This window comes from Sarcophilus harrisii, chromosome 3, assembly GCF_902635505.1.
Source record: "Sarcophilus harrisii chromosome 3, mSarHar1.11, whole genome shotgun sequence".
In the NCBI taxonomy this organism is placed as follows: Eukaryota; Metazoa; Chordata; class Mammalia; order Dasyuromorphia; family Dasyuridae; genus Sarcophilus; species Sarcophilus harrisii.
Genome location: NC_045428.1, coordinates 454,199,550 through 454,219,300, shown reverse-complemented (window position 1 = coordinate 454,219,300; position 19,751 = coordinate 454,199,550). Strand labels below are relative to the sequence as shown.

General features: G+C 36.6%; 1 protein-coding gene across 4 annotated transcripts in view; it reads left to right on the top strand.

Annotated features, from left to right (window-relative positions):
* Positions 1-19,751, top strand: part of TMEM45B (transmembrane protein 45B) — a 41,005-nt gene that overhangs the window by 2,047 nt on the left and 19,207 nt on the right. Inside the window, exon 2 of one of the 4 annotated variants that reach the window (XM_031960902.1) lies at positions 14,991-15,137. The exons of 2 other annotated variants lie outside the window; for them this stretch is intronic. The gene's annotated coding sequence lies outside the window, so the exon portion shown is untranslated. Of the gene's footprint in view, positions 1-56; positions 148-14,990; positions 15,138-19,751 lie in introns of all 4 variants that reach the window. One more of the 4 variants, XM_031960901.1, reaches the window with a different exon arrangement.

The window sequence follows — 19,751 nt, the reverse complement described above, 5'->3', positions numbered from 1 at the left end:
AGCTCTTCTGCTCAGTCCTGGTGTTTTGACTTAATGCTTTCTTGTGAGTTCCTAAGGGAATTAGGTTGAAGTCCCAAGAACCCCAGGCCTTGCTAAAGTCTCTTCCAAAGAAAGAAAACATTACTAAGCACAAGTCCTCCAAATTAGGTGGGTGTTTTTGTTGTTGTTTGCTTGTTTGTATTTTATTGCCCGAGGAACCTATCATCTCCTCTTCAGAGACAAATTATAACTTGTTTTTCAGTTGTTTTCAGGCATGTACAACTCTTCATGAACCTATTTAGGTATTCTTGGCAAAGATACCGCATTGGATTGCCAGCTCATTTTACAAGTGAGGAAACTGAGGCAAATGGGATTAAATGACTTGCCCATTGTCACATAGCTAGTTAGTGTCTGAGGCCATGTTTGAACTCGGAAAGAAGAGTCTTCCTCAATCCAGACCCTGAACTCTTACCTACTTGGCCATCTAGCAGCCCTTCATCAATTGCTCCATAAATACCATAGATCTGCAAAAGAATGTGTGTGTATGACCAGACATTCTAAGTGGAAGGATAGGGAACAAGATATCCTTTTGTCTAGCAAGACAGATTTAGGTTTAGATAAGAAAAACTGAAGTGCAGTTCTTTGTAAAGGTTAGAGGATGGCTGAGGCGACCTGCAGGGGGATTTCTGGGCCATAAGGTCATATACATAAAAACTGTCCCACCCCTCCCCCAACCCAACAGAAAGATAAGGGTGTTTGAGGCTGAAGGTTTAGGATCCCTGGATCTTTGAGCAGGCATGTATATAACATTTTCTATCTTCTCCTTTGATATATATTATGTCTTATCTCTCTAACTAGACTGTAAAACCATTCAAGAGAGGGACCATCTTAAGATTTCTTTTGTCTATCACCCAGTAGTATGGAGCACTGAGTACTCAATAAAGTTTGAGGTGTAATGATCAATTGGCTCCATCTTATAAGATATGGAAACTAAGCCAGGTTCTTTTGGTATGGCCCCCAAATTTCTTAGGCTGCTTTCAGCTTTCTCACTGTGAAAATAAGTCTCAAATTGGATCCATTCGGTGAAGTGCCGGGTTTTGGTGATAGTGAAAATTTTCCCAAGCAACACAGGCCAACTGTCATTTCTTTCTACAAACTGCCATGTCTAAAGACTCGGGGATTTGAATTGTGTCATGGCCAGAGTTCCTGTGAGTAGAGGAAGAGAAGGAAGAATTTGCTAATAAAGTTTCTCGTTCCTTCAAGATGACATGAGGAATATGTAGTGGTGTAATCTGACTTAGTTTACCTCTAGAACCTATTTAATATGATTTATCTCCTTAGGGGATGTTCAGCCAATATGACATTGAAGGAAACCTGGGATTAGGATTTTATAATACCCATGGTTTGTGGTACTGGTACACAGGCCCTCTGTGCAGTTTTTAGCTACCTTCCTTGCCCTGAGTTTTAACTCCTCATGGGGGAAAATTGTGAGAGGGGGATAAGAGTTGGTGGCCTACCATTTGAACACACATAATAAGTGACTATATTGAACTGCCAAAGTCTATGGGCTACAGGTACAGGTTCATGAAGAGTTAGACAAATAAGCTTTAGGGTACAGAACTGCCATTGACTAAAGGATCTGCTTTTGGGTTTTCTCTCGAGTGTGCTTATAAGAAATGTGGGCTATTTATGTTTATAATACCTTCCTTGGCACAAATAGCTGCTCTCCAAGCCAATTCCCACGTTTACAGGCAACAGAAATTGGGATGTTGCAATGGAGAATAGAGCACTAATATAGATCTATTTGGGTGTATGGTTAACACCAAGTAAGGGATTGTTGTATAGAATTTAGCTAGTTCTGAGCAAAGCCATGATCTCCCATCCCTCTTTGCTAGGTGTACATGTCAATCCTGTCATAGAGTGATTACAACAGAGTTGTAGTTACAGACCAACCTGAATATAGGAAAGGGCTTCATGCATTTTGATCTCTGAGATAAAAGGTCATGCAAAAACACTGATTAGCACCTTACCTTCCTAGTGTCTTGTATCATCTGTTCATGTGCTTTTGAAATTACCAGTTTTCTTTACCCTCCCATTTACTTTATATGAACTCCTTGTATTTTTTCCATCCCTTTGGATCCATGTCAGATCTGATCTGCTGCCCTAAAATGCCTTCCTCTTTTTTTGATATGACTCACTTTCCTCTTTTCTACCTCTTTAGTTCAATTCAATAAACACATATTAAAAGTCCTCTCTTTGATCCGCCCTATAGCTGCTTCCTGGCTTTCTATGCTATCTTGTGGGTTCTTGAACAAAGTCTGGCATTGAATCAGGGCCAAGACAACTTCATTCAATCGCATAACTATTTGATCTAGGAATATCTAGATTTCTGATCTAGATATTTGGTCTAGATATTCCAGAGCTGGTCCCTAATTTCGATGTTGTTTGCTTTTATATAGGAAGCACTGAAGCCAAGACTTAGAAGAAGCATGTCATAGTGGAGAGATCTTTGCATTTGCAGTCAAGGGAAATCTAGATTCAAATACTTTATATAGAACTTACTAGCTATGTGATCACAAATCAGTCACTTAACATCCCTGAAATTCAATTTCCTTACATTTAAAATAGAGATGATAATTAATACACATAGTGCCTACTTCATCAGGATTATAAGGCTTCCACAAAACAATGTACATGAAGAATCATATAAATGTTGGCTACTGTTATAATTGCCTCTTTATATTATAATTGTAAGAATAGAGGCTAAGCTCCTCAGATAGAGTGGAAACACACAGAGGGCAGGGATGCTTCATCTGTGTATTTTTATCCGTTATTGCCTGGAAAAGTGCCTTGGGTATGATATATTGCTGTTTTGTTCTCAAAAAGGACCACAATGACATCACTATGTTAGAGTCCAGTTACAGTATGTCCAGCTGTGGTTGATGAGACCAATAGGAGCTTGGAAAGCTCTACCACAGATTTGACACAAATGATCCATCTGAACATTTGGGGTGGATTCTCTGAATTTGTGCATCTCACATTTCTTTTGACCTACTTCAAATCTGCTTTGGCTTATAGTGCATAGCACTTTTTCTGATGTGGGGATACCCTGCTCGACAGTCCTTTGCCAGCATCTTTCATGTCATGCAACCAATTCCAAAGTACCTCAGAAAAACCATGAAAGCATCCTTGTATCTTCATGTGAGCTTCTGCTTTGCGTGAGTTTCCCATAAAATAATCTTTTAGTCAAGTATGCATTTGGTATTCAAATAATGTAACCAGCCCATTGGAGTTGCACTTTGTGTAGCAGAGTTTGAATATTTGGCTGTTTAGTTCAAGAAAGGATCTTAGTGTCGGGTGCCTTTTCCTGCTAGGTGATCTTCAAAATCTTCCTAAGATAACAAATCAAAATGATTCAGTTTCCTGGCATGGTGCTGGTATACTGTCCTGGTTTTACAGTGAGGTCAGCACAGGAGCTCTGTAGACCTTCAGTTTGGTAGTCTGTGTAATTACTCTGCTCTCTCACACTTTCCTTTGGAACCTCTCAAATACTGAGTGAGCTCTGGCAGTGTGTCTTCCACTATCAGTATGTACTGGCAAATGAACTTATCCACACTATTCAAAACTTCTCTATTTGTTGTAACCAATGGTTCCACTTATGGATGGGGTGGAGCTGGCTGAGGGAGTATCTGTGTTTCCTTGGTGTTAATTGTTAGCAAAAGCATCAGAGAATTGATCCACACTTTGTTGCATCTCAGCTTAAGAGGCTGCATTGAGTATACAATCATCTGCAAATAAAAAAAAAAAATCAAGCACTAACACTCCTTTCACTTTTAGGCTTGGCTGGTAGTCTTTTCAAGTTAAATAATTTACTATTATTGTGGGAGCTGACCTTGACGTTCTTCCTTATTGAAGGCATCTGACAAAATCACTGAAAACATCATGCTGAGAAGCAGGGGAGCAAGCACCCAGTCTTGTTTCATTCCACTGGTGACTGGAAAAGCACTAGGGCATTGTTCATTATCCAGAACCTGGGCGAGCATGTTGTCATGAAATTGATGTACATGTAATACTGATAAACTTCTCTGGCAAGCAAATTTTGAAATAATTTACCATAAATCCTAACAACTGACAATATCAAAGGCACTGATCAGATTGACGAACGTTGGGCACAGACCTCTGTTCTGCTCCTGGCACTTCTCCTAACGTTGTCAGACAATAAACAGCATATCAACTGTTCCTTAGCCCTTTCTTGTGAAGTCTGGGCTAGCTCCCTGGATGCCTTAGAATCAGCCGGAGTCAGGAAAAGCAAAAGTCCTTGGTCTTTAGGGGAAGAAGTAAAGGAAATGGACAAAAATTCCACAAGTTCTCCACAATCTCCTCTCTCTTCCTTGTCCACAGCCAAAGTGACCCTGGCTAGTCTTACTCCACCCCCTAATCCCTCCTACAATTATCTGTATACACCAAAAGATTGAGCCAGCACAGAATAATGAGAAAGGACATTTTCTAAGCATATACTAATAGAGTATTGTCCAATAGGTAATTAGCCTTAAGTACTCGGTTGTCTGATTCCAGCGCACCTACTCAGAATTTCAAACTTCACACTTTCTGAAGCCATATTGGCTCTCAAGTAGATGTCATCTTCCAGGTATAAGAGGACTAATAAGAAGGATTCTGGCAAGAATCTTGTCAGCAATGACGAAGAGAAAGAACCCCTATGATTGTCACAGCACAGTCTATTTTCTTTACCTTTATAGAAATGATCAACATAGGCATTCTTGAACTCCCAAGGGATAACCTCCTCTTGCCATATAATCTAGAAAATTTCAATCAGTTTTTGTGCAAACAGTGGACCCCCTGGAATCTCAGTTGTAATAAAATCAGCAACAGGTGCTTTGCCACAGGAGAGAAGCCTAATGTATTCAAAACCTCTTCTTCAGTTGGAAATTTGGCTAGAGAAGTTATAATAGGTAATAAATGCTTGTTTGTTGATTATAAAATTAGAAGATTTGACTAAATGATCTTCAGTTCTGAAAATGCAATGATTTTTGATAAGTCTACAGAAATCTTATTGATCATTAGGATTAGGACACAGTTTACTTATGATTTTGGGTTAGCAGCAGGGTTAGACTGTTCCAGAAGAAATTTAGGCACTTCTCAGAATCCTAAAATCTCAGACTTTAAAGAGAACTCAAAGATCATATAATCCAACCCCCTTGCTGGTGGTGGGGATACAGATTTTGAAAATAACAATATAATTTCTCCTCTCAACAAGCTCATATTTTATAGGGTAGATATTATGCACACACATATAACACACAACTATATTAAGAATTAATACAATTTATACCATGTTTAACATATATTGGATTACTTGCCATCTAGTGGAAAGGGGTGGGGAGGAGGGGGGGCATTGCAATATAAGGTTTTGCAAGAATCAATGTTGAAAAATTATCTTTGCATATGTTTTAAAAATAAAAAGCTTCAATTAAAAAAAGAATGAATACAAAGTAAATTGTGTGTGTGTGTGTGTGTATATAATTAAATACAATGTAGACCAGAAGTAGGCGAGCTGTATAAGACCCATAAAATCATTTATCATTTGCATAATCAACTGCAGGTGACGATGAGCTAAAACTAGGTACAGCAACTTCCCACTGCTTGAGTTCTATAAGTTGATAATTTTTTTTTTGCCTATAAATGATATTCATTTGGCTCTTGACAGAAAAAAAAGATTTCCCATCCCTCGTGCAGATCATCAGCAATTAGGAGGTATCAAGGAAAGATTTTCTATTAAAGGGATGCTTAAATTCTATTGAACTTAAATCTTGAAAAAAGAAAAGGGATTCTAGCAAAGAAAGGTGAGGAGGCAATGTATTCCAGGCATGAAAGATGGTCAATGAAAACAATGTGAAAATTAGAGATGAAGTGTCATTTTGAGAAAAAGAAAACAGGCTAGTAACAGAGTATGGGACAGAGAGCTATATCCAATGAAGTTGGAAACAAATGCTGGACTCATTTTGTGAAGGGTCTTAAAAGCCAGACAGTAGAGTTTATATTTCATCTTAAAGACAATGAGGTGCCACTGGAACTTACTGCATAAAGAAATTATATGGGGGCATCTAGGTGTCTCAGTGGATAGAGCAGCAGCCCTAAAGTCAGGAGGACCCAAATTCAAATCTGGTCTCAAACACTTAACACTTCCTAGCTGTGTGACCCTGGGCAAGTCACTTAAGCCCAACTGCCTCTTCAAAAAAAAAAATTTTTTTTTTACATGGTCAGATATATGCTTAAGCGAAAACACTTTAATATATGCAAGAAGGATTGGAATAAAGAAAGATTTAAGAGAAGAAGACTGATTAAAATGACATGAGGAAGGTAAGAGATGATGAAGGCTTGAACTAAATGGTAGCTGTATAACTAGAAAGAAACGGTAAGAAGCAAGAGAGAAGTAAAGTAGAAGCAACAAGATTTGGCAACATATTGGATAGGTGGAGAGAGGGGAAACAATACTAAGGTGACAGAGCCAGGAGACTAGGAAAAATGGTGTTGCCTTTGACAAAAGAAAAAGGAAAGCTTGAATGAGAAAAGAGTTTGGAAAGGAAAACTAATGAGTTCCATTTTGGACATGTTAAGATGATCTTGCTTTTTCGGCCACTCCTTCTGGCATAATATCATTCATACATTTGAAAAGTCTGCTATATATCAAAACGATTTTTTTCTTAAGTGTAGGATAAATTCCATATATTAGTTTCAAAATTATCCTACCTATCTGATTCCCTCTGTGTTCTCTTCTGTGCATCTTTTCGTTATGCTTCAAACAACTTTTCCTTTTCTTTTCCAACAACATTCTCCAATGTAACTTTGGAATTATTTTTTGAATGTTTGATCGAATTTACAGATAAAATCATCAGGTTCCAGTTTTTTTTTTCTCTGAGAATTCATTTACTTCTTGTTCTCTATTTCTGGTTCTGTTATTTGGAGCATTTTTGTTCTTTGCAAATATCCATAAATATTCATCCATATTATTAAGTAATCAATTTTGAGGAATATATTTGACAAAATAGTTTCTAATGATTTCCTTTATTTCTTTTTAAACTTAAATGAATTCTTCTTTCTCATTTTTGATATTGGTAATTTGAGGGTTTTTTTGATCAAATTAGCTCCCAGTTCATTTTTTTCCTCCCCAAAACAGTTATTTTCATTTAATTTTATTCATCTCTTTTCTGATTTTCAGGATTTTTTTAGTTTTTTATTTGCTATTTTTATATTTTTTGTTGCATACCCATAAACTTTGTAATATTGTCTCATATTGATGAAGTTATTTATTCTTTCTAAGATATGCTTTCTCACCCATAAATTTCTTAGTATTAAATTATTTAGCTTTCATTTAAAGTTTGTATCTTTTCTTCAAAGCTTCTTTATTAATACTCTATCCTATATGACTTTTCTAAAATTCTATTCTTTCTTGCCTATTTCTAATGAGTGGTTTAATTGGTACTCACTCCTTCCACTTCTTTCTTAATGTCTATATACACATACCCCAAATTATTAAAAATATGAATTTCTACTCCCTTCTTCCTTTGTTTACTAGATTCCTTTTCCTTCTATTTTCCTCTCTTTTGACCACAAAAACAGAATAAAACCACCCCCAAGGCTCATTCTTATCCTATTTAATTCCTTCTTTATGAACACTATGTTATAAAGGGATAATTGTTTCTTCTCTCCCTCTTAGAATGTGAGCACTTCTTCATTATATAGTTCTTTCCAATTACTCATAGGTATTTATCTTAGTTTCTCTTGATTACTATGTTTATATTTTGGTTTTACTGAGTTATGATATTTTTACCAGCAATGCTTTAAAGTCTTCTATTTCTTTAAAGATGCACTTTTCTTCCTATAATTTTATATCCAGAACAAATTAGTATTGATTGTAATCCTTATTTTGTGACTTCTGTAATACGGTATTCCAAGATATCCACTTCTTTATAGTAGTAACAACTAAGTCATGTGTGATCTGTAGCTTCTTAACTCTTTTTTTCTCTGGCTACTTCAGTATTTTTTCTTTAACTTGGTTTCTCTCAATAGATGATCCATAAGTTCTTTCTACTTTTCACTTTACCTTCAAGTTGTATTTCTTAAATGTCTAGCTATTTCCCATGATGGTTTTGAGGGAGTTTGAACATTCAAAAATCAAAATGGCCTATTTTCTAGATGAACTGTTTTTGATAAGAAATACTTTAGGTTTTCTTCTATATTTATAATTTTATTTTGTTTCTAATATTTGTCACATTGAGTCATTGATTTCTGTTCCACTCATTATAATTTTTAGCATTTTTCCTACTTTTGTGAGATTTTCCACCTTTTGTTTTAAGCTAATAGTTGTTCTTCAAATTCTTTCTAACAAGGCATTTATTTCACTTGTATTTTGCTGTTTTTATCTCCTTTCATTTCTCCTAGGTATTGTAGTTCCTGTTGCTGTCATTGTTTTCTCTTAAGCTCTGCTTATAGATGTTATGTAGTTACATTCTTCTGGGTCTCTTGAGTGCCTCTGAATTCATCCATAATATTTCTTCATAGTATTTGGCAACTTCTGTTTACTACAACTCCTACCTCAGCTCCAGATGTGGAATTTTGGATAAGGTTTAGGCTATTAAGCTTTTTCAAATTTGTTTTTACAATATTGTTCATGTAAAAATTGTTTACCTTATTCTGCTCACTTCATTTTGTATTATTCGTGCCAGTATTCCCAAGTTTTCCTAAAATAATCTTCATCATTTCTTGTAACAAAAAAATATTTCATTACATTCATGTACTATAATTTGTTCAGCCTTTCTCTAACAGATAGGCATCCTCTTAGTTTCCTGCTACCATTAAAAAAAAAAGCTAACTATAAATGCTTTCTTACATATGAGTTCTTCTCCTCTTTCTGTTTTGTTCGAGATTTAGACCTAGAAGTGCTAGAGGTAGGTCAAGGATGTGAACAGTCATAACTTTTGGGGCATAATTCCAAATTGTTTCCAGAGTAGCTGTACCAATTCACAGCTTCATAGTGTATTAATATCCCCGTTTTCCCACAGCATTTTTCACTTACCTTTTTTTTTGTCAATTTTATCAATTTGGTAGATTAAGATAGAACCTCAGGGTTATCTTAATTTGCATTTCTTTAGTAAGAGATTTGGTGCATATTTTCAAATAGGTATTGATATCTTAAGTTTTTCCTTTGAAAATTGCTTATATTTTAAAAACAATTTTTTAAAAATGGGGCAACTAGATGGCACAGTGGATAGAGCATTGACCCTGAAGTCAGGAGGATCTGAGTTCAAATCTGGTCTTGGACACTTAACACTTAATAGTTATGTGGCCCTGGGCCAGTCACTTTACCCAATTGCCTCACCAAAAAAAAACAAAAAAAAACAATTGCCTGTATTTTTGAAAATTGCCCATATGTATTTATATACTTTGAGAATTTATTAATTCTGGTCATTTATCAATTGGGGAATTGTAATGTTCCCTTCTCTAAAATATAATCGTTCTCTGGGAGCAGGTTTCTTGGGGAGCTTCTGGAGGCAGCCTTAGATTCAGTTCAGAGTAATAATCACCTCAAATGCAGTCAGCTGTTAAAAGTTCAAATCCTTTATTGTCTCTTCCAAAATAGCCCAGTTAGCTTTCTTAAAGGCCTATCTCTCTCCTTGGTTCCAAGAGCTCCTGTTGCTAGTCTTTTGCCTCTTCCAGCTTCAGCCTCCAGCTCTCTCTGAATCCTTCATTCTGCCCAACTGAATGCTCGCTTCTCAATCTTTCAAAAGTCTCCAGTGCTCGTCCTTTTTATATGCTTTTAGAGGTGTGAACTCAAAAGTTGACTCCTCCTCCAAGAGTGGGATTGTGGAGCTGTGACTTGTGAATCTCCTCCACTGAACTTGTGAATCTCCTGGACTTGTGACTCTTGAGTACTAAATACATTAGTGAGCTAGAGAACTGCTAAGCATGTTGCTAAAATTAGACAACCGACATCACTTTGTAAGAATCCTAACAGAGAATAGCTCTTATTCTCATACATTTGAATCAATTCTTATATATTTTGGACATGAAACCTTTATTAAGGTCTGCAAAGAATTTTTTCTAGTTAATCATTTTCCTTCTAATCTTAGCTACATTGGTTTTGTTTGTACAAAAATCACAATTTTACCTTCTGTGATTTTCTCCTTCTCTTGTTTGGTCATCAACTCTTCCCCCAACCATAAATCATAAAAGGAATTTCTTTCTTGCTCACTTAATTTGTTGATGTTGCCCTTTATGTCTAAACCATGTATCCATGATACCAAGTTTATAGTGGTATGCATTATGAGATATTGATCTATACATTGGTCTGTCAGACTGCTTTCCAGTTTTCCCAGATATTTTTGTCAAATAATAAGTCCTAACCTTAATAGCTTGAGGTCTTTGGTTTTATCACACAGAAGGCTACTGTGTTTATTTGTGTAGGAGGTGTATTTAATTTCTTCCACTACCCATCTTTCATTTTGTTGACCAGTATCAAATCATTTTGATGATTGCTAATTTATAATGCTTTGAAATTTGGTATTATTGAGCCCTACTTCATCCTTCCCATTTTTTTCATTTGAGATTATCGACTTTTTATTTTAATCTTTCATATTATTTTTTCCTATTTGGAGGTTTGATTGCCATGGGCATTGAATAAGTAAATTAATTTAAATGGTTTGTCATTTTTTATTAAACTGACACAATTTATCCTCCCCTTAACTGTAGCAAGAAAGATCAGAAGACTTTGGGTTTCCAAATGCTTGATTCAGCATCCAAGCTTTCTGGTCTTTTATCTTTCAAGAAAAAAGTGCTATAGGAATTCTGACACCCCTGTATCCTCTCTGGATCATAATGATTGAAAGGCTTTAGATTTGTTTACCCACGGTTGCACTGTGTTTTTCTTAGACAGTTCCCTCTCCCTGTGCCTGAACTTTTTGGCCATCTTTTTGGCAGTTCTGAACTAGATTTTAGTACCTATTGGGTTTCTTAGTCCTTGTGTAGTATGATGCTCTTTTTATATTTTGTTGGAATACTGAGAATAGTGAGAACTGGACTGTGCTGTGATCATTCATACAGTCATCATAAGAAAAAGTCTCTGCAACTCCCCTTTTCACAATTTTTATTCTAATTTTTATTAGTCTGAAAATCATTCTCCTATGAGATTTATGTGGTCCAGTGGAAAGAGTGTTGGGCTTGCAGTTAGTAAGAACTTCTTAAGTTTGAGTCCTCTTTAAACACTAGCTGAGGGATATTGAGCAAACTATTTAAACTCTTTTAGCCTCATTTCCATAATCTTTTTAAACAGATTAAACAATAAAAACACTTACCCAACAGGGATGTTATAAGGATAAATATAAAGTGTTTTGCAAATCTTAACATGCCATATAAATGCAAGCCATTATTTTTTTCCTCAGTAGTATTTTATTTTTCCAAATACATGTAATGATAGTTTTAAACATTCATTTTTGTAAGATTTCGTGGTGAAAATTTTTCCTCCCCTTCTTTCTTCTTCCTTCCCCAAGACAACAATCAATTTGATATAGGTTATGCATGTATATTTTAAAATATATTTCCGTGTTTGTCATGTTGTACAAGAAAAATCAGACAAAAGGGAAAACCAAATGAGAAAGAAAAAGCTAACAATGAAAAAAGGGTGAAAATACTATGCTTCGATCCACATTCAGTCTCCATAATTCTCTCTAGATGCAAATGGCATTTTCCATCTCAAGTCTATTGGAATTGTCTTAAATCACCACATTGCTTTAAAAAAAAAAAAAAAAAAAAAAGCTAACTATCATAGTTGATCATCACATAATCTTGCTATTACTGTATACAATATTCTCTTGGTTCTGCTTGTTTCATTCAGCATCAGTTTATGTAAGTCTTTCCAGGAATTCAGCCTATTCATCATTTCTTACAGAACAATAATATTCCATTACATTCATATACCATAATTTATCCAGCCATTCCCCAATTGATGGGCATCCACTTGATTTCCAATTCCTTACCACTACAAAAAGAGATGCTATAAATGTTTTTGCACATGTCACCCTTTTCCCTCTTTTATGTTGTCTTTGGGATACAAATCTAATGGGGACAGTGCTGAATCAAAAGGTACATACAGTTTGATAGCCCTTTGGGCATAGTCCAAATTGTTCTTTGGGCCAGAATGGCTGGCTCCGTTTTCCTGTCATCTCAGCCAATCATATAGTTGTGAAGTTGTTTTAATTTGCATTTCTCTAATCAATAGTGATTTAGAATTGGAAATTATGATTAAGAAATTAGCATGATTAGTAATAGTATTAATAGTAAGTAAATAAATATTATTAAGAGGCAAAAGGAAAATAGGAGTTTAATTGATAGTTTTCTCTTGGTTATTATCTTCGACATATAGTGATCCTCTTTCTTTGTTGTTGTTATTGTCCTGAGTATATCTTTTGAAACTTCAGTTATCCTTCATATTATGCAGCAATCTCCACTCATTCTGCACTTTACCTTCCCCAGACTTTTCTTAGAGGTCTATACTATTCTTTTATATTTGTTTCCACACATTCTCTTTATGTCATTTTAAAATTTGCACTCATCTGGAAGTTTATTTGTCTAATGATTCATGGTCTGAGGTTTTGACACTTTTTTTTATACTTTTTCAAGAGCTAGAGTAATTACATAATGGCTTGAGCAATCAAAAATCAGCTTTATGGCAGATCCATCAGCTGCAATTGTGGATTAGATGTGGAGATATAGAGTAAACTAATCCCTGACTTCCCATACTTTTTGAATTTCAAAAACAAATCCATTATCTTGGCATTTCTACTCAAATACATGTTAAAATTGTATCTGATTATCTGATCCTTCCTGGGGGCTCCTCTATCCCCAGTGAATTTAACTATTATTTTCTCCATCTCAAGGTTATGGTTATTTGCCATAGCAAATAGAAATTTCCCCTAAGAACTTTGTTCTTGTGTTTTGAGGTTCCTGATCCCTAGGGTATTCATTGACATAGTGCCTGGTGCCTCGGACAAATTGCAAAACCACTGCCTCCGCCTCCTTTGCTAGATACAATCAAAATCTCATCTTATTTTTCTTTCTACCTCCTTCCCTACCACCCCTACTTTGCTATAGCAGACTCTGAAATTGCAATTAGTGCCGAAGGACCAGGGCTTTGCCCCAGGAGGCAAAACTTTAGAATAGTTGAGCTGGGCCTCTCGTTAGCTAGAATAAATAGCTTTAAAAGGAAGCAATCAGCTTCTTTCTGCCTCCATTTCAGCACAGCCCTTCCCCCCAATACCCAATGTTTCTTCTCTTAGAACCATATTTCAGATGTTCCCCCCCATAATTCCAATGTACCTGAGATTTCTTCCCTCTAGAGCCTTGTGCCCCAAGATCTCCACCCCCTTGAGGCAGGTAGGTGGCCCTATGGGTAGAGCTCTAGGTCTAGAATCTCAGTGCAAATCCAGCCTCAGGTCATTCTATTTGTGTGACCCCAGGCTAGTCCTTTTACCTCTGTAGTGTCTCAGCTTGCTCACCTGCAAAGCTAGGATAAAAATACCAGCGGCATCCCAGGGTGGTTGTGAAGATCAAATGATCTAGCATTTATATGTACAAGGTGCTCACCACAGAGCCTGTGGTGCCATAAATGGGCACTTTTTGTTTCCTTCCTTTGTTCTTAGGGTGTTTTCATTCATAAGACCAGAGTCCCGGGGATTTTCTCAGCACATATCTCAAGGTCAAGGTCTCTCCATGACATGCCCTCACCTTCCCTCGAATGAAGGAAATTGAATTAAGGGTGTGTCTTATACTTGAGCCAAACATCCTAATTGCTAGTCATGGCTCAGATGAAAATTAAATTGGCCTTTAAAAATTAATTGGTTTCCAGAATATTTCCCCCTGCGAAATCCTCTATGGGACTGGCTCATGGCCTCTTCTCCCTGGTTTTTATCTTGTGCTTTCTTGAATGACTTCTTTGGCCGCCACAAGCAGTCGGAGCAGTTAAATTATGGTTGGATACAGGGGAACAAAATCCAGAATCCCAGAATACAAGTCAATCAATAATTTTAAGTGCCCACTATGGATCATCCCCTGTTCTAGGTGCTGGGAAATGAAAACGAAGAGTTTCTGACATCCAGGAGTTTATAATCTGCCAAAGAGAGAGGCAAAAGTCAGGGAATATAGAGACATGTAAAAGATATGTAAACAAAACTAACCTCAGCCTTATGCATCATATAAAGTGAAATGTAATTTTTTTTTAAGGCAGAGAAGGTCCAATCTAAGCCCTGCAGGAAACTTGTGGAAGGAGTGCTCATTTTCTACCAAAGGGTTCAGGGAAGGTTTCACAGAGCAGACGGCACCAGAACTGGGCCTTGATAAAACACAACACACAGAAGGGAGGAGGAGGTGCACTCAAGGAATAAGAAGGTTCAGCCTGTGTCGATGCACCATCATGCTAAAAGAGAACAGGATGCAATGATGTCATTGCTGGAAGAAAAGTAGCATAAAACAGGGCTAGGAAAGGGAAGGCCACATTTAGAGAAATGTCAGAAGGCCTGGAATCAGGAGGATCTGACTTTAAATCTGATCTCAGATACTTCCAAGCTGTGTGATCCTGAGCAAGTCACTTAATCCCATTTGCCTCCAGTTCCCCATCTGTAAAATGAGCTGGAAAAGGAAATGGCAAATCACTCCAGCATCTTTGCCAAAGAAAACCCCAAATGGGGTCACAAAGAGCCACTCAAGTCTGAAAACCATTAACAACAATTACAAAGTAAGGGGTTTGTTTTATCCTGAAAGCAACTGGGAAATTGAAAAAAGTTTTTGAGCTAGAAGGGTTCTCCAGACTGCTCCAGAGCAGAAATAATTGGGATTGAATGAAATCCAGGGTTCAGCCCACAATCAAACTGTGTGGCAGGTGCAATGGGGAAAATAGAGCATGATGGACTTTTCCAAAAATTCCATTTTATATCCATTTCTAGAGGAGGGAAACGTGATGACAGCCCATTTGCAAACAGTCTCAGAATAGAAAAACAAGTCAATAAATGGCCTGGCAAAATTACAAAGGAAATGATGTCAAAAGACAAGCAAATGATCCTACTGTAAAGGAGAGACCCAAGAAGTACAAGGTACCAGCATCTGAAAATGAAGGGTGGGCCCTGACCTTGGAAGCTTATCTCCCTCTGAGCTTCATCTTTGCATAGTTTTGAAAGGAAACCCTGGTCCAGGCTCATCTTGCAATTCTCCCAGACCCCCTCCACTGCACCCCTCCCATCCTTTCTACCTTCCCCACTCCCCACCCCGACCCGCTCCAGGGAGTGATGGAGAAGCAGATATGACTATGTGGAAGGACAGTGAAAGATTCTCCACGATGAGCCCAGGTTTCCCTTATTGGTTCTGTTGTTGAATGTCTGCCATGATCAATGATAGATTGAGGCTTTCCAGATTGAGCCTCTACATATAGGCTTCTAGGATCAAGATCTAGAACTGGAAGGACCTTAGAGGCCGTCTGCCCAACTCCTTCATTTTACAGACATGGAACCTGCCCCCCCTCCCCCCACTGGCACACAAAAGTAGGTACCAAGGATGGGATCTGCACTCATCATCTCACTTTAGAGTCATCCCAGTTCTCACTTTGGCCCAAGGTTTATCCAACTGATCCTTCTGTAATCCTTTCATATATCTATCCATGCTCCCCAGCCAGACTCCAGGCATACATACCCTGTCACTTATGAGTTGGTGAGTTCAGGGAGAGGAGTGTGTGGGAATTCCTCATTTGCTTCATTTTGTTAGACTTTGTTAGACATGAGACTAATGATATATAGGAGAATCCCCCAATCCCCTTCCCATAGTTGTTGTTGAGTCATTTTCAGTCCAACTCTTCATGACCCCTCTTGGTCTTTCCTTAGCAAAGACACCAGAGGCGTTTGCCATTTCCTTTTCTAGTTCATTTTATAGATGAGGAAACTTAGGCAAACAGGTTAAATGGCTTGCCCAGGGTCATACAGCTAGTAAGTGTCTGAGGTCAGATTTGAAATCAGATTTTCCTGACTCCAGATCCAGCACTCAATCCACAGTGCTTCCATTTAACTATTTTGTATTTATTCTCCTTATAGTTCTTGTTCTCATATTCTCTCTTTTCCTGTCTCTGGCTTTCTCTGTCTATATATATATATATATATACATATATATATATATATATATATATATATATGTATGTATTCTCTATAGGAATATATATATGACTATATATCTATATTATATATATGTATAACTATAGTTATAGTATAGAGATAGGTATAAATATGTAGACATATACATATATACTCTCTATAGGAATATATATATCTATGTCTACATATTTATACCTATCTCTATAGGTCTATAACTATAGTCATATATATATATATATAATTCTCTAAATAGAGCTATATCTGTATATTTACATAGATATACTTAGTGTATGCTTGTAAGTAGGAGTTTTTTCATTTCTTATATCTGTATCACCAGCACCTAGCACAGGCTTTTAATAAAAACACTTGTTCACTGATTGATAAGCTCTAAGGTTTCTTCTGGCTCTACTTATAATCATATTATCTAGTCCAACCTGTTCATTTTAGGTGATTTGCTCAAGAGCCACATCATTTCATAGTTGAAGGAAATGAAACTTATTAAGTAATTTTCTATCACAAAGGTGCTTGGCTCAATTCAGTAACAATACTTAGGTTCAAATCCAATTTCTTTGATTCCAAATCCATTTATTTTTGAGAAGGGGAGAGTGAGAAAAGGGAAAGATAATTTCTCTAATAGTAGCCTTTTCTTCCATCCATAAATACCAACCTAGGACCCATATGCTTTCTCTGATGCCTCCCAGCCTATTCATTGCAGCTGTAATCATTCCTGCTGACTGTGATACCTCAGATTTAAGGATTCTACATCTCAGTTTCCTCATCCACAAAATGGAAAAATTGGCCTACATCAAGAATTATTAATATTTTTGCGTCTTTTGGGTTAGTCTGATGAAGCCTATGGACCTCTTCTTAGAAGTTTTAAAAGTTAAAAAGTTTTAAAATAAACTTTGGTTAGAGGTTGATGAAAATAGAGATATAATTTTCTCCCATCTCATGAGTGTGGGACACCACATTAAGAACCTCTAGTCTAGATGATATCTAAAGGCTCTGCCATATTTAAATTAATGATCTTACAAGGAGATACACATGCTGTGGTTTTTTTTTCTCTCTCAATAACAGACTCCCACTGTGTCATGTTAATTTATCATAGGAAAAGGGGGGGGTAAATCCCCCTATTCTAACCAAGGTGCTTCTTTCATCCAATTTCCTTGTAATAAAATAAACTTTAGAAATAGAGTTCTGGGTGCAGTTAGATGGTGCAGTGGATAGAGTACCAGCCCTGAAATCAGGAGGACCTGAGTTCAAATCTGGTCTCAGACTCTTTTAGGATAAAGTTTGGAACCAAACAAACCTTTCTCCAACCCAATATTGTTCAAGAGCTAACTGTTGTCCTAAAAGATAGAGAACAATAATCACATTTCATTGAGAAGCTGCTATGGGTAAGGCACTATCAACAACCCAGACAAGAAATATGATAGGTAAATGCCAATAAGAGGGCTAAAATATGAGATGGGAAACCTCCAATTTCCCTTCTGAAAAACCCTGATGAAGAAGAACCAGGGTATGATTGTGACTTGGACTCCTAGATGAACAGACCTTCTCCAAAGCAGGCTGGATATAAATCATTATCATCCAGGACACATAGGCTAAGTATGCAGGAACCCTGTCAACTGCTGTTTTAAGTACAACCAAATAAAATTCAGGGTTGCCACTTAGGCAAAGGAGTAAATCCTCTATTTCCACATGATATAATCCCAACACTAACATGCATCTCTAGCCATTTTATTGAAAATGAACACCTTGAGAATCAGCAAAGGTTGTACATTTAAAGAATCAACAAAGGTTATAAATTTAGGCAGGATTCTTGGGAGATATAAACAAAAAGAAATTAATATAGACCATTGTTGTGTGGTAGTAGAAAAAAAATCTGTGATCGAACTGTTTTCTGAATAATTACATGAACTAGGGCCAAGGCTGAAGCAATTTCATTCTCTTTTCAAAGTACCTGGAAATGAAATGTAATCTACTGTAAAAGACTGGGTGAAAGGAATTGTGGAAACCTTCCCAACTTTATTAGAAGCTGTGCTCATGCATAAGCAGAGGGAAATGTTTAAGCATTTTTTCCAACAAATCCTAATTATCCCATGCATATAAGTTATTTCATTTATTTTCATACCACAGATTTGTGGCATATGATGAGTACATATACTTATTGATAGCTGAGATTTCTTCGCTCAAATCTACCTTTCTGTATACTTTGACTAGTTAGCTATTGGGGAATAGCTCTTGTTTTTATATGTTTGTGTCAATTTCCTATGTGTCTTGAAGATTAGACTTTTATATCATAAATTGGCCACAACACTTTTTCTCCAGTTCATTGTTCCCCATCTAATTCTAATTGCATTAATTTTATTAGTGCAAAAACTTTTGAAATTTTGTGTAATCAAATTTTTTAGTTTATTATTCATGATCATTTCTGTTTTTTGTTTGATTAGGAACTGTCCCCTTTTTCACACTTGAAAAGGCCTCTTCTTTTTACCTATAATGTGTTTATGTCAAATATATATATATATATATATACACACACATATATATACATATATATAAACTTAGATATTAGACCCTTAGAAATTTTTTGTTCAATTTTCAGCTTTCTTTTTTATCCTGTTTGCATTGATTATTTGCATGTTTTTCAAATTTGTGAAATTTAAATAGTCTACATTCTCTATCCTTGTTTACTTAAGGGTTCTCCCTAGTCATATTTTTTAGATACCCGATCTCATTCTCTTCTATTTTTTTTTAACATTGTTACCTTCCAAATTATCAAATTATACATCTGTTTTGATTTATTTTGGTACATGGTGTAGATTTCCACAATATCAGATTTTCACAAGATACATATAGAAGATGAAAGCCAAGTATAAGTAATAAAAGATAATTATGAAATCTTGGCAAAATCCTGTAAGTCTAGTGCCAAGAGTAAAAATGTCTAGAATGAACTGAGTCTAGGAGACAAAACTAACAATACCAACAGCAATAAATCTTTATATTGGAGGAGAGGGGGGGTGTATCATGGAAAGAATCATGCAGCTATACTGACTGGATCCACTACAAATTATCTAATTTAAACCAGGCCCTAACCAGTACCAAGACAATCCTCTTACTCCTCCCTAAGTGATTCTCTCTCAGTTCCCATAGAGGTTTCTCTTTCTTCAAACCTCTGAGAGGGCACACTCCCCTGCCCTCCTCATTTAAGAATCTCAAACTCACAGGGAAAAAAACCAGGCCATTCTCTGAAAGATGCCTCTTCTTAACTTCCTTACATCTCCCAACCTTTGACATCATCTCACATTCTTTTGTCCTCTAGTTTCTGTTGAAGATATTGTCCTTTCCCTCACCAAGGGTTTGCCCTCTGTGTGCTACTCATCACCTCCTGTCTGCTGGGACACTCTACAGAGGGAGGAAGTAATTACCAGGAACAAATCCTGCAAAGCCTGTTCTGCCTTTTTGTCATCTCACATCTGTTCCCCTATCACACAGCCACCACCCTAAGATAGACTTTCATCACCTCTCCCTGGATTATGGCAATAAACTCCTAATTGTTTCCCTTCT